Genomic DNA, 16034 nt, shown 5'->3' with positions numbered 1-16034 from the left:
ATTTCTTTCAAATCTATCTGTTAAATTACAACCTTGTGTCTAGAGAAAGCACAAATTTCCATAACACAAACGTGACATGTGCGGCAAATCTATCTCTTTATATATATTATATTATCACATAACATTATTTTCACGAAATGTAACTGCTTGCATTGAATACATACAGTCAGAAAGAACAGTATTTATATTTGCGCTATGGAAATTTTTACACATTTCACTTGAACAAATATTTTTGTCTGCATCAGATAAAGTTGAGCCGGAACACGGCATTTTCCTTTCCCTGGACAACTAGCCCAAAGTAACTTACATTCGCTACCGTCACCTATCGTGTGTCACATTGCATACTGTATATTAAGTTACATTACATTGCCAGCAGTTGATTACGTTCCTTTCTATACGGAATCGTTAAAATATGAGGTCTTTACAATATGGTTTCAGTAACCGACGGTTGAACGTCAGTACCCGACCGACGTTACAAGGACCTTGCTCGCCTTCCTTGTAGCACCGATAAGTCCCGGGCCACAGAATCATGTTATCTTTACACCTTGTAGAGAGCTTGATGTAGTCCGTTTGGTCAGGGAAATACACGGAGTCAGAATCGATTTCTGTGATACCGACCGCCGAGTGCGCGAAGGTGCACATTATGATAAGGAAAAGCAATGTCGATAGATGCATTTCGATGTACCGAGTGTTCTTTGCACTGTCTCACAAAAATGCAGTGGGAATCTGAAAATGATATATTTATTATATAGATTTTGAAATAGTATAATTCCATAATATTTTGTTTTGGAAATAATAAAATAAATAAATCAACATTTATTGATTTCAATGAAGCAAATATCGTTTATTTCGATATATTTGTGAGAGATATTTAGTTTTCTTTTATTACAAAAAATCTCGAAAAGTTACATTGTATTAATACAATGTATCCTATATGGAGCATGTAATTCGAGATGTATTTAAATAATAGACAGTTGAATATCAAATATAAATAAAATATAAATATAAATAAAAATAGAAGGTATATTAATTTTAAAATTCCAAAAATTTTTTAATTTTATTTTTTATCTCTTGTAACAGTTTATATAATGCAATTGCTGGATACAATAAACAGAAATTAACGAAAGTGATACAGCCATACGCTGCTAAAACAGGTTCATGTCGCACGATTAGATTTTGAAACGTGAAAAATAAAATAAATTAATAGATTAAATAAATTTTCACGGTAAATTCAATAGCGTAATCTTATAGATTCATATAGGGTAACTCCGGTATATACGCCGCGCTGGGATTTACGCCGCGGAAGTCAGAAAAAATAGAAGGAGTGGGTGTGATTTTCTCGCAACTACTTTGTTACATGCCTTTATGTTATATTAATATTGAGTTATAATTTCAGCTTCTTACTGTTAAAATAAAATAAAATGATTACTGTAAGGCGTGTAAAAGACCTAGTGGTTATTTGGTGATACATACGTGTAGAGGAATAGTAAAGCATGTTGTATAGAGAGAGGCAAAATACAAGTGCTTTGCTTTCGTATTCTTTGTTTAGTTTGTTGAAACCCTTGCATTTTTGCCATATATCCCACCCATTATCTATACATAGCAAAAATGCAAGATATATATATATTTCAAAAAGTTTATTTTTTAATACGAAAACTAAATATTTCGGATTTCTAATATTTTTTTTCATAGTAATAGACAGTACAAAGTTTTTACTGATATAGTTCGTTTATTTTAAACATAGTAATTAATACTTAATAAATTAAGTTTTTGATAGGTGCGGCGTATATACCGGAGTTACCTTATGTAACTGTATAAAAAATCTGTATAAATAAAATCTGTATAAATAAATATGTATAAATAAAATCTATATAAATAAAATCTGTATAAATAAATATGCAGTATTTTGCGACTATTTCTTTTTTAGATATATTTTTTATATAAAAATTAGATATAATATATTTCATAGAAAATTTGACTTTTCTATATCGATCTTAGTAAAATATGTTTTTTTCAATTTTATTGTATTTAATTTTCTTTTAACATTATAACTGAAACATGTATAATACATATATAAAAAGAATATAGATTCTTTTAATAGTTGAATGAATTTGAAACAAAAGCACACTCAATTAATGCTTTCATGTAGTCTGATACTGCCAATTATTTAATTTGAAGATTTGCATACTTTGACATTTTTACAAGTTTCTCGCGCACGAAATTATTCCACGTCTTCTATTTTCTAATACAGTTATAGTGCAGCCCGGATTGTGTGGCATTATTTTACGAGAAAACATCTTCAATACATCTCTTGTGCATTGAAATGCGGCACAACCTTGGCAGTGATTAACTTATTAAAACAACTATTTTAATAATTTTATTTCACCAAATTTGTGATGGTGTTGCATTTTACGAATCTATCGTGTAACATATAACGAATTAAAGCGGAGCAATATTTTGATTTGTTAAAAAATACAAATACAGGAAAAATAGTACAGTACGTGTACATGTCATAAAAAACGATGCAATATAGATAAACACAGATAGTAAAAAAAGATGTGCATACCGGATTTGTGTATCATATTACGAAATATTTGTTCCTTCTTTTCTTTTTATTGTATTTTTTCCTTTATCCCATTTGCTTCTCGAGAAAGTGCATATAGAAATGTATGTAAAAGAAGTTACAATAACAAAATACCAGAACTATACGTTTGGAGTATCGCTTATGACGGGATCTAGCGGGAAGTCCCGATTTCATGCGTAGGAGCTTTTAGAGAAAACAACTCTAAGAATGCGGTAAACTTGCGCTCAGAGAATGTAAGAAGTACAACGAAAGAAGATTATATAGAGTTCTCGTTGACTCGAACAGTGATAGTACTCGCGCGAGCGTGCTTATTTCCACGCTATTGCGTTTCTCGAAATTTTCACGCGCGGCTAGCAAACTGCGCGGTCTGCGATTTAGCCGTTCATAAAAAGTTTTAAATTAATTTTCCAACTGGACAAACGATGCATTAAATAACAGAACAGTTTTTAATACGAAAATATCACAATATTGTCTTAAACAAAGACTTATACTATGCTTTGTTTATAAACGTAATATTTTATAACGCAATATTTATAATATATTATATTAAATATAACTACTATAAATTGATACATTTTAACATAGACATAACACATTTCTTTTTCTACGTTCTAAAAAATATAGATGTAAATTTAACATCATGCGATGGTTATATAATTCTCCATTTGTTGGGATTAATGGCTGCTTTTGTTTTAGAAAACACAATCAATGCAAACATCGTTCTAACTTCGCTGGCATTCAATGAATAACAAAAATAGAACTCTTATATTAACTGCAGTGTCTCCTAAAAGGAAAGCAATTAATATTAATATTCACATGTCGTGGATTTAAAATCATTGATGTTTATATTGATATCATCATGGTGATTCAAATGTCATGATGTTAAAATACCTGTATTTCTTAGAATATAAAAAGATCTTGTAAAGATTTAGATAAAAAGGGGGTCTGTACGCACGCACGCATGCATACACACAAAAAACACAAAATACATTATTTAAAATACTTAAAAATTACTATATTAATTAATTTCATATATGAATAATTTTTATACGATATTTAAATAATAAATGGCTCGTAGCCCTTCTAAAATACTTTCTTTATTTTCAATTTATTGAGCCATATTATTTATAGTTATATTTAAATAATATATTTCATGTTTGATTCTTATTAAATATAATTATTGATTTGCTTAAATAAAATTAGACGACGGTATACGTTTTGATCGATTGCATTTTAGTTCAGCGCAGTGTCATCCCGCACGATGTCACCTCGGAATGTGGCTACTTTACGAAGGTCGTAGCATCGACAATAAAAATTATGTCTGACGCCGCGTTCTGTGACTGCCAGTTTAGAGAATGTCGTAAAATCCCGACCATAATGGGCAAGAGTTCTTTCAGGCACGTCAACGTAAACTTTTATGGATGATGTACGGAGGGCGGAGAAATATTTTCTTTCAAAAGACCTCGCGGCTACAGTGAAAAATCGTGTTAAATGACAACAAATGCCCTATTATACATCGTATTAACAGATAAAAATTTTCCGTACATTAAGTGAGTTGTTTCTAGCAGAAATAGCGATGTTTGCATTGAAGCGATTGTTTACTTTAAATTTTATAAAAATGTTATTCTTCATGTTTGATTCTTCTCGAAATTATTATTACGAGAGATAAGAAGAGAAAATATATGAAAATATATTTTTAAAATATATTTGCAACTTAAACAACATATAAATGCAACTTAAACACTATTTTAGAATTAAAAACGCTGTTATTATTACTTACACAGAAAAGGAGAAATTTCATATACAGATGTAACTTTTACATCAAGATATAAAAGCAATCGATGAATAATTTATAAATTATATGCATGTCGTATCCAAGTTTTGTTGTACATAAATTTTAATGATATTTTAACAAACACTTCCACTTTCATACATGTTGATGTGCGCATATTTGAATATGTAAATTTTATTCGATACGATTATTTGTTTATTATTTTAAATGTTGTTGAAATATAAAATTAAACAATTAATAGCAAAAAATACCATCATAAATATTAGAAATCAACTCAAGACTATACAAACTTATGTGATAGAGATCAATTCGAAAAATATATTCCGAGATTGCGTCAATAGTAATACTTTTTCGACATGTAATGTCATGAATAAATGCAATCGTAATTAATACATAAATTCTCGGGAAGTACGCGATACTTAGGATTTTGTCATTTTCTTGTTGCGTTACGAATTATACGTTATCACTTACAATTAGTATTAATTAACTAAGTATTAATTAACATCAGCAAGCTATCTAAACAGAAATTAACTTCGTAAATGGAAGTGGAGGAACGGTCACAATAATTGTAAAGTATCCCTAAGCAACACACTTAGTAAAGACGGCACGCAACGTCGTCATCAAGATAAGCTACCATCGCTCTAGGCAATTAAAGGAGGTTGATACCACTTGTATCAGCTTTAGTCGTAATGTCTAACTGAAGTAATTTTAGATGTGGGACATGTAACTACGAGAATGCGTAATCAAATGTACCTTGCAAATTCTTGCAGATAAGTTCTTAAACAATTCTTAATCAATTCTTGATCGATTTCTCCCACGAGAGACATTAAGACTTGAATAAAAAATTTTGAAAGGAGCACAAGCTTGTAATAAAAGTTATCGAGATAACAACGCGCGCCACTCGACGTGATTAAAGACGAGTTAACTTTGGCCCGGAATAATAAATTGCGCTATCTCCATCTGAATGCTTAAATTCCAAGCATGGAACAGAACACAATGGGTGGGTATATCTGGCTCCTTCAGGTGAAATACTCGCGATAATTCTAGAGGAAAGTTTCAACATTACTCCACGATACGGTGACCGGTCCTTTAGACTAAGTTGTTGCTCCGACAGTCTAGCTTAAGTAACCCTTGGTTAGCGCTTCGCTGCTCCTTTCTGGATTGCAGTGATATAGATGGAGAAATGGAATTCGTTACAATCGACTGCTAAAAAGACAGACAGTAGAAATGGCGAACTTGTCTCTTCAATTGCTTGCTTCTCTGCGGATCTACGATTTATATGCTGATAAGTGAGATCCGCGTTGTAAATCTTTTGGAAATACGGGTCGGCATTTATATTCGGAGCTCCTATCTTTTGTCTCCACTTTTTTTTTATCTTTGTATCTCTCACAGTGCGGAAGGATTATGGAGCGTTCGCGAGACCATACGCGGATATATCCATTATAAATGCGCAACGGGTTTTAAAACAATTTATCGCCTATATATATAGCCTTGCCGGGTTGTCACGCGGCGGCCGATATATATGGTGCATCGTAATTTTAAAAAATAGGTCCATCGCACCGTAATCTGCAATCGTAGAAATGAAATACACGACATGGAGTACGCACCCATGCACTACCATGCACGTTGCTGTCTCCTTTCGGAATTTATTTATTTATTTTTTTCTATTTTTCGTAATTTCTCCCGACGCATTACTGCGGGAAAATACAAATCGCAAAGGATTACACGTGCATCGGCTGACTTCCGAGCGTTTGACGAGAACGATTAATTTTTGTCTGTCTCTCCCGTCAACGTGGATGCTTCGGTAACCGAAGTCGGCTAATTTTACCTCTCGCGTACGAAAAATTCGGAGATTAATTTCCGTTCACAAACAAAGAATGCGTATTTGCCTCAGTACCATTTACATATCTACGTTCGCATAAAAAAATAACGCTCCGTAATGCGAATAATTTCGAGTTTTAAGTAAAATGGAATTCGTTATTCCTTGAACTATTATTTCTTTATTTGTGCGATTAACAATTTCATTGTATTACACGTAACTGTTAGTGGAAAAATTATTATTTTTCAAATTATATTTTTTTTACAGTAATAAATTATAAGAAACAAAAATAAATAAATGATAATTAAACATATTACTATTAACTATAGTACTACGATGCTAAGAAATTTAAATGCTAAGAAGATACTTTTCTGATGGCAAAACAAATTTTAAATCTTGCTTTTACACTTTTATTTATTCTCCGCAATAAATTTAAATAAAGAATTGTGTTGTTTTTCTGGCGAAACTTGGGCGATCAATCTGAAAGAAACATGGAAAGTTCAATTGCGGAAAGCAAGGGTAGATAACTATAAAGGAAATGGGCAATTTTCTGAAAGATACATAACGCTGAAGATACTAGATTACCTTCAAAATTTTTGATGGGACACTTTTGTGCGGTATATAAAGGTTTCTCGAAGAAAACGCTGTTCCAGGTTGTAAACGATTTCCCAAGTTGCTATGGAATCACGACCGTCGCGAGATCGAGCATAAAACCGCGCTCGGTTTGCTTTGTGAACACAAAAGGAGGTCCTAAAGCGCCCATTGGTGCGAGATGCAAATCGTTTTGCATAATTTACGTTAAACTTACGCGGTAACCTCCGCGCTTTCGCGGCCAACAGGATTAACGATTACGTTACACTCACGTTCGTTCGTTCTTCGTCTAACTTGGCGCAGCTCACTGCGTTCCTCTCTCTTTCTCTTCCTCTCTTCTTCTCCGACTTCTCTCCGTTCCACGTAAACACCGGGATCCTACCCGCAATACTCCTCACCTTGGATTACCAGTCAAATTACGCTTTACGAGCAATTCGCGACGCTAATACAAATTTAATAATCAACTGCAGCAAAACACGTTACACTACACACGTACGAATCGGCGCTAGAACAGAGACTGAAGACACGTATTAAAAGTTAATCTGTGAGAGACTTCATAAGTACTCAGGCATCAGGTTGGTGGTGGAAGGAGAATGGTAGGGGAGAAGCTATCCACGCTGCCTCGAGACGTGTCATCGTTTTTAGCTGTTTCTAAGAAAAAGAAAGAAAGGAGGAAAAGGAAGGATAAGGGATAGATTAATCCACGAAACAAGAGGTGATCGTCTCTACCAGAATAGGTCCGATCGTGAGAGGACTACCTCTCCGTTAGCGGTATCTTCCGCTAAGCTCTTGGAAGTCTTTCTCCTTGGGGAAATGAAAGAATATATTTTATATTTCCAATGTAGTCTCCGCCGGGACTCACGGTTACTCAATGAATTATATGCCCCACTGCGCGAATAAATAAAGAACTCGCTATATCGGAATACATCACCGACTAGCTGATTCGATTTGTTTTACATCGCTTTGCGTATTTATTAAATGACATGAATAATTCATATGTATGGAGGTCCTTCCAGTACGTTAATCTGGATTATGATGTATTGTTTGTCCTAGTTGACCAGACGAAGTCTGATGGATGAAAACAATTTTTAGCGCTATTTATCTTTTTTAAACATTCAAATGATATATTATGAATTTTTTGCTAAAAAAAGGAAATTAAGTTATTATTATTAATTTTTTACATAGGATAAAATTAAACAATGTAACACTTGATAGTATTTTATTGTGTCTATAAAAATATAAACTATTGTACTTAATGAGCATCTTCTGTAAATCAATATGGCGTCTTTGTGCCGAGTGCTTATTGGTTCAACAGTCTTATGCTTATGCAGCTAACAGCTTGTTATTCTGTGTGTGATAGAGTTCTGTGTGTGATAGAGTTAAGAAATGCATGCATTAACAATTAGTCATCTCACTGGCATATGCGTGACTCCGTTTATGTACTTGGTCGTGACCTTCACACTTGTAAAACAGCATTTGTGAACACTTTCAAACAGGTTGAACCTGAGCACGTTACAAGCACGTCATAAGAGTCATAGTAGGGATTTCCAAGGTCGACATAATTGACGATTTTTCGCGAAATAATCGCCGCCGAATAATACCGAACAAGGAAAATCAATCAATATTTTCAAACAACATGCAACTGTACTTTCCAACATCCTGTACTTTCCAACATTCGATAAAAGTGGAGTTTTCTAAGATTATTAATTTAAACAAGTAATTTTAGTCGAAATTATCAATCGGAATGTATAATTTAAACAGATAGTGGGTAATTGATTTCAACTTTACCTTTTAGTAAAAATTATTGGTTTTTACTAAAGTAAAGATTTTACATAAGTAGGTTTCTACAGAAATCGATTAATGATCGATGTAATACTTAATTCCTTTAACTTCGACGTCAGTTTAGCTTTTTACATGTTAATTTCGAACTGATTTTCCTTATATTTCTTATATTCCTTATATATTTCGAAATTGATTGCCACAGGTATTTCTATTGCTAACTATATATGTGATTTATCATCAGTCAATTTGTGACGCAAAATAAAGGGGAATCCTCTTCTCATTTACAACATGTTACGAACGGAAAATTGTATTTCCACTTATTTGAGTCAGCGATTAGGTAAAATTGCGGTTTAAATGTAAATCAGGAATGTCCGCGACTAATAGCGCGTATTCAGGGAAAGAAATGTCGTTCGTTACGATTTTAGCTCGCGAGAAAAGTCATGCATTTAATTTCCTCGTACTGATATCGTACGTGATGTACCACATGGAGCGGAAAAAGGTCAAATCAGTAAAGTTGCATTAAGCGACGATGTATTTCCACAACAATATTTTTTTTCATTGTGTTAGACAAAACATCAATTAAATTTAATAGCCATACATGCTGTATATTGATGGTCGCAGAAATACTTCTCAGTATAGTGATATTTCCACGAAGATGTAGTCTTAATTATACGTAAATTACGTAACATCCGAGTAACTGTACATACATACCTAATAGCAACAAGTTCAATGATATATATTCAAAGAGAGAATTTCAGTTGATGAGACACGGTATATCTTCTACGTTGAGAGGAAAGTTAGAGCGAGCATAAAATTATATCAAGTCTTGTAGCAAATATTCAATATGAATAACAGACTTGCTTGCTCGGACATAAAGATTTTGTAGATATACATCTATATTACCTGCGATTGCAATATCAAGTTACCGAGAAACCATTTCCGGAATATCGGAACTCGATGGATATATCTTCGTAAATTTTATCTAATTTCCGTTTCTTTTTTCTTTCAATAGAGAGTAATTATTATGTCAATACTTTCTTGCGAATCCTTTTTTATGTATATAGAATCGTCTGTATAAGAAATATGTAAAATTTTTTTCTGCGATAAGAAAAGAATAAATCTTTGCAATAAATTTATACAAAATTATAAACGTAAAGTTACACAAATTTTTATGTATAAGGTTAACGATCCTCTTAGAATTTTTAAAAAAGCGATATAATGTATTCGATGATTTATATATAAGCAATGTTTGTTATCGTGAGATAACAGTTTTAATGATATGCGTTTCCAACGTCATTATACGATATGTGATGAAATTAAACGAGAGTATATTTTACTAAATCATGATAACATTGCGTAATATATTACGGTTATATTGCAACTGAATACTATACGTGTGAACTTTTTTCCTGTTATTATGACAAAAAAAGATATGTTTAATTAATTATTAAACTAAATCGTGTACATGCGTGCAAATAGATGATGTAACTGCAAAAAGTTTGAATGACGCTCGTATGTATAAGTGGCATAATCGCAAAATCTGATGCAACTATTGTCTATTAGTCAGTGAATTCTATTCTTTCTTTTTTCTCTCTCTCTCTCTCTCTCTCTCTCTCTCTCCTACTATTACTGCATATTAAAATAATACTTTGTGCAAGATATGTTATATCAACGATTAAATCTCTAGAGAATTTCATAAGCATTGTCTGTCGTGGATATTAAATTTTCTATTTGCGTGGAATTCACTTCCAACATATAAACTATAATTCCACGATATATGTATATTTAACTAGCAGACTGATGGACATAATCAGTAAGCACCAACAAAGTTTTATGAGAGTTTTCCCTAATTCCTCGTCTTCTTTTTAACGATTATAATACATTTTGAAAAGAAGTGATTTGTATAAATACAGAGCAACGTTTCTTATCAATGTCATTTGTCTTCTTAATAATCTCTCAATTTAAAGCCCCAATTAATCATCCATTGAAATCATGAATAATTTATTCAAGGAGAAAGAGATCGTGCTTCCGAAAATGTCTTGCTTCAACCGATCTTAATTCGTGCCGAAGAGACGAGCCATTTACTTCAGCCACTTTCATCGCCAGGCGACCGTTTTTTCTTTTTAATTACGTTTCAGTCCATTTCATTTAAAATTAATAACGGACCAACTTATCGCGTTCAGCGCTCTGTAATAAGAGTATTAAATATTACCGCGGTTGAAATGGACATGTGCTGCACGGTACAGTAACAAATTTGAAAAGTGAAGCTTGGAAAATGTATACGATTGTGAAAAATTATGTCTTGAGAAGAAATTTGTTCTTAAAAAAGTAATCTTCTATATATTTTCTTCTCTCTCTTTTTTGTGAAATATCCTTAAATGCAAACTTTTAATTGTAATAGATTATGTACTTATATTTTCTATTAATCGATATATTTGTGAAAAACAAGCTCTTTAAACATGTGTTGCAGGAAGTTTTCATCACTTTACTAATTTATTATGAATATTTTATAGCGAAAATTAAGTTTATAGCAATTTATTTATTCGTATAATTTTAGATGAAAATGTATAGCGCAAACAGAAAACATTTTATTTAAAATTTAATCTATATTTTTGCCGGAATATTTTAATAGATTTTGGTTTATTACGAATTTTTTATGACTTAATGTACGTTTTATTAAAATTTTATAAATTTAAGTATTTTATAACATTTTATTAAATTTAATGTATTAAAGGTATCATTAATGTCCTAATTAATAATTGAACTATAACATATATAAAATAAAAAATGGAAATTCGCAGCGATAAACATCATGTGCAATGAAGTGATCATTTGCATGTGAAAGCATGCACTTTAAAAATATATAAACGATGCAAAAACAAGTTTTCGGAAATCATTTTTTTATATTTAATGCAATCAAATATAACTATATTATGACTTAGATAAAAGTATCTATATCAATATTTTATTGTTAGTTGTCACATAAATGAGGTATAAAATGTCTATAATATTGCGAATTTAAGAAGAGTATACAACGAAAATGAGAATATATACGTCGGAAATATTAATAGCACGTCCATTATTATAATTAAAATAGTAATATACAAAATAAACTAAAGAGAATTGCGTGTTTAGATAATTTGCAGCGTTGTTACTAATGTTAATACCATTCATCATTTGAGTAACAGAACCGCATATATTCTGTTTTCAAAACATAAATTAAGCGAAATTGTCGTCTAACTTCTTCGTAGAATCATTTGAATGAAAAATTGTTAATTTAGTAATATTCAATCATTTACTTATCTTGAAATTCTTGAAATTTCAGTATTTTATTAATTATAGTAGTATTTCAGTAATTATAATATTTTGATGCAACATTGTCTTAATAAGTTCAACTTATCATACAATAATTGAAGAGGAGACACTGTTATGAAAACTTTGCTGTAATTAATAACACATGCATCACGTGCATTACCCACTAATTCTAGTGATTAAATAACTTTCATAATACAACCAGCGCTTTTGTATTGTAGCATAACTTTATTTCACTAGTTACTATTTCAATCCTCTATCGGCAATGTGAAATTTTTACCCTTTATCAGCGACCTGAGTTTCCGAATATCAGTACAAGTTTTTATATTAAATGCATAAAAATCTGAAAAAATTCTTACATACTTGTGACAGTTTCATGAACGCGGTTTTACTGTTACAGAAGTTGAATTGTATTTTATACTTACTTTTTATAGACTTAAATTTACTTACATGAATTCACAATTAAAAAATCATATCGTTAAAGTCCGACATTGTCGATAGAGGATTAATAACGACTAAAGAAATAATTAAAGGATACAATCTATTGCAAAAAATCACATTACAAGATTTGTTATGAGTAATTTATTTATTATTAAACTATAAAAATGTTTTTACGAAAAACTTGTTTCAAATAAGGTATAGAAAAAAAAAGGTAGAATTTTTGCTTTATAATTAAATTTTTTACATTATTATCTTCGAAATTCTATAAGGTATATATTTTTTAACATTACTCGTCAGCGTCACTACAATGATATAGTTGCAATATTGCAATATTTTCTTCATTGACAAAAATAAAAAATGACATTAAAGCAACACAAACAAGTACAATGTTTATAAAAAATTCAAAAAGATGCTTCTTGTTTATGACTCAATTTATAAGCATTTATAATTGTATAGTATAACGAATATTTTAACATACAATATTAAATTTACGTGAAAAAAATGCAATTAAATTTAAGATTTATTTGCATTACGCGTTTACATTTCTTTGCATGAAAATGTACGCTAATGTAATAGAATGATTGTACAAAGAAAAGGAAGTTGAGTCAGAAAACCATGGTATCATTTAATTTTCCAGTATTTTCGGGCTAAATCTTACCCTTAACAGCCGACAAGGACGTTTATGCATTAGGCTATGAATTACAACTGACATCCATTACGGAATGTCGGCATGGTATTGGTACATGTGCTATACAGACTAGCGTGTATATATGTGCACTCACATTTGGTATATGCAGGTCCTTATTAGCGCTCACCACATATACCGCACTACTCGCATGGCATCGATTATTACTTATGGCTTGCGCTAAATTACCCACAAAGCGGCGCCGCCGCCGCCACCACCGCTGCCGCCGCCACCACGGTAACTTCGAAAGACAATCTCGATAATTTCGCTGACTTATCGTTGGCTCCCCACAGCCTCGAGCATATATAGACGGCTCCTGTACGATATCTCCGCGGTATACCGATTAACTTACAAGTTACGGGACATGCTGACTTACAGCTCGACTGACGCGAACTCCCTTCCGATTCGAAGCGCAATCCGCGATCAGCGAGAAAATTCGATTAATATGATTGGCTAGGTCTCAAGCATTGCATTATAGAACTCATTGCAAGCTAAGGAATGAATTTTAAGAGAGAAAAGCGCGAATAAAAACTCTTGAAAAGATAATGAATCATTATAAATAAATAATTTAAAGTATTTATAATAATATTATATGAAAATTTTTTTGCAACTAAGACGTTTCGAGACACATTTACGTCATAAAATATCATAAATTTTTACTTCTAAAAATGAGGACCTTTTATTTTATAATTACTTGACAGATTCAAAAAATATCTCTGAGCAATATGAGATTAATATAGAGACTTCAAAGAGATTAATATATTATAAGTAATCAAGCTCGCATTTCAAATTTCGTTTATTATTAAGTTTATTATTAATAAATGAAATATCATAGATATATTTAGAAACCAATAAATTGCTAATAAACATTCAATAAGTGAATATATAATTTAATAAAGTAGTATATATAAACTTTATTCGCGACAGATTTCTTTTTGAAAACTTCTGACAGTTATACGGAATAAAATATCTTACATTTAACGGGAGGTTTAACAAAGTGCGCATTATGGTATATGTGCGGGTTTAGCAGAGTAACAGCGCATACCATTTTCATGTTATGCATTATGCAAAATTTTCGATGCATTATATTGTCCACAATTGCATCACCCGCAGCGGACGCTGTTCTATGCATCTCGCAAAACTCTGATTCGTTCATTAAATTCATTAATGAATTGCACACCGTGATTAATATCGGAAAAATTGATAATGATGCGCAACTGTCCGATTTCAAAATTTATCCATTATCCATGATCATTGAAATATTTGTTACGCGATCAAATAACCCGGGCTAATGACCATCGCGTAAAAACTTGTCCGGTTTTTATCATTTGTTTGTTTCCCTGAGTCGCGAGAATGCGTCTAACTTAAACGTACGTACCCACCGCAAAGCCCAATGATGTTAGGAACGAGCGCTTACAGCAACACCAGTAAATCGTTTTGTCTACAACAAAGCTTGAGAGAGGAGTATGTTGAACTTGCCTAACCACTGGCCGCCGTCTAGTCGCAGGAATGAATACCACCTCGCTTTTAATGACATGCTTTACTCGGTCTTCATTCGGTTAAGCGAAAACACTCGCAAGGATAAAGCGATGGACGACCGCTACCACGCGCTGGTATGAAAATTAGGATACCCGATATATAGATAGCGGAACCGCGAAATGTGCGACGACGGAGAACGAGGATGAACGCTAGGGAAAAGCGGGGGCGTTTAGATGAGAGGAAGAGAGAGGGGGGAGGGGGTGAGAGAGAGAGAGAGAGAGAGAAGGAGAGTGAGAAGTCGAGCGGAGGTTAGAGGGTGTCGAATGGAGAACCCGTTCTGGGAACGCGGATGGTAGCGGAGAGTCCCGAGCGAGCTGTTTGCAGTTCCTTCCACAAGCCTCCAGTTTGCATTAGTTTGCATACGTGAGTGAAAGTTTAAAGTTTAGTAATTTAAACAGCCGCGCGAGCTGTCCCTTTTCCGAAACGCTGCTGGATGTATACGTGGATATAGTATACGTGTATAATGTGTATATTATATACGTATACGGTGGTGTGGTACGCATATGAACTTGCACGGAATGCATTTTCCGTCTACGAATATTCAAGAATGTCCGTCCCCGTTGGGATTCACGATGCGATCCTCATCCACTCGCTTGTCTTTTTACTCTTGCATCTTTTCTTCTCCTTTTCTCTTTCCCTCGCTCTTTATCAGCGCGTTTCAGGGAAATAACAAAAATGCATCCGCGCCCTCCTCGTGACTGGACTTTTCTCTCTGATCGATTACTTGAATCTCGGATTAAGAATATATACGGCTACATTGAATTTTTAGCTGCAGCTCTACACTACTTACCATGTTAAATCCTATTAAATTGATAATGATAGTTTTGATGTGATCTTTAGAGTAGAATTGGAGTAATAACACGTCAAGTTATTATGGCTATCGCTTGGAGAAAATTTCGTAACAAGAGAAGCTTATTATTAATGAGATAAGTAATTTTCTCTATAGCGTGAACTTATTTCTTAATAAACTAGTAACCTTGTGTTAAGAAAGAAAAAGAGAGAAAGAGACAGACAGATAGAGAGGGGGGGGGAGGGAGAGGAAAGGAAAGAAAGAAAGATAGTGAGCTTGTAATAGCTTTAAAAGGAATGCAAAAAGTTTTAATTACGATCGTAATAAAATTTGCAAACATGAATAGATTAAGCATCTTATATTTAATCCATAGTCATCCACAGACAAGGATCTTGGTGGCATATTTTTTAATATGTTACGAAGACTCGTAACATAGTAATAATTCTGGATGGAAAATATATATAGTTCATCAAAATCATGAATCTAATTAAATGAGAGAAATCCTGTATTTAGTCAAAATGGATTTTAGTGCTTAAATATTTCTGTGTGAATTTACATATCTGATTCTGCAAAGTCACATTTTCGTAGTTTAAGCTTAAATAGATATTTTAATGAGATGTTAACGCTTACATCTCTAATATTCTCCAATTTAATAGCTAAATGAATTGTACATCTGTATTTGCATTCACCTTTTCTCTG

Source organism: Trachymyrmex cornetzi, unplaced genomic scaffold, assembly GCF_001594075.2.
Source record: "Trachymyrmex cornetzi isolate Tcor2-1 unplaced genomic scaffold, Tcor1.1 scaffold266, whole genome shotgun sequence".
Classification (NCBI taxonomy): domain Eukaryota; kingdom Metazoa; phylum Arthropoda; class Insecta; order Hymenoptera; family Formicidae; genus Trachymyrmex; species Trachymyrmex cornetzi.
Note: the sequence above shows the minus strand (reverse complement) of the source record.